The sequence below is a fragment of the Orycteropus afer genome, unplaced genomic scaffold, assembly GCF_000298275.1.
Source record: "Orycteropus afer afer isolate SDZICR_OR568_19922 unplaced genomic scaffold, OryAfe1.0 scaffold00160, whole genome shotgun sequence".
Classification (NCBI taxonomy): domain Eukaryota; kingdom Metazoa; phylum Chordata; class Mammalia; order Tubulidentata; family Orycteropodidae; genus Orycteropus; species Orycteropus afer.
Window position 1 is genome coordinate 4,405,565 of NW_006921747.1, and position 890 is coordinate 4,406,454.

Genomic DNA, 890 nt, shown 5'->3' on the forward strand with positions numbered 1-890 from the left:
GCCTTTTGGCTAAGACCAAGTGTAGTATCTGTTCTTATCAGTTTAATATCTGATACATTATCTGAGGACAATATATTAAATGGATTTTTGGAAGTAGGAGATGGAATCAGAGCTTGCTCGGTCCATTCCATGCATTGACCTGGTATTGCAGTACTTCCAAGAACAGTGCACCCCCTTGTGGGGAACATGAAGATTTTAAGATCAGAGTTGTGCTTTCTTTCCGTGTTTAGCTTTTGCCTTTTTTTGGACCTGGCTTACTTAAGGCTCCTTATTGTTTTGTTGTTGTCTGACTGCATTGCAGTTCCAGGTAGTAGTTTTTCTGTTTTTGCCAATTCCACAGCTCAACTATACCCCTTTTTATGTCTTTCTTATTTTATAGTCCATCTAGCACATGCTAGATGGTGACCGGGACAGAGTGAGTCATCAGCTCCAGGGATCCAGGTGAGGAGAGGGAACCCAGGCCATGCCCCAAAGAGGCAAGGTGAGAAAGCAGGAGAAAGGAGAGTAAAAAAAGCTAGGGGAACAGGGACAGAGCGAGGAGTCAGCTGCAGAGATCCAGTTGAAGGGAGTTTGGAGAGATTTCCAACAGCTAAGGGAGACAAACTTATCTGTCAGTTTGTCCTACTGTATCTTACTGTGTTGCTGTAAATCTTGAGGCTGTGCCACTGGTGTTTCAAACCCAGCGGGGTGCATATAGTGCACAGATATCAGCCCAGCTTGCAGACTGAGACAGACTAGGGAGAAGGAAGAAGCCATCCACTTCTCAAAGAATTGGCCAGGAAAAATCTTATGAATAGGAAAGAAACACTGCATGATACATTACTGCTCAACTTTATGAATAGTCTGGAAACATTGTCTAATACAGAGGAGGAAGATGAGTCACTTAGGTT

The 890-nt window shown here is 43.5% G+C and overlaps 1 pseudogene; it reads left to right on the forward strand.

Annotated features, from left to right (window-relative positions):
- Window positions 1-176, forward strand: LOC122150524 (annotated as a pseudogene).
- The last annotated feature ends 714 nt before the right edge of the window (window positions 177-890 follow it).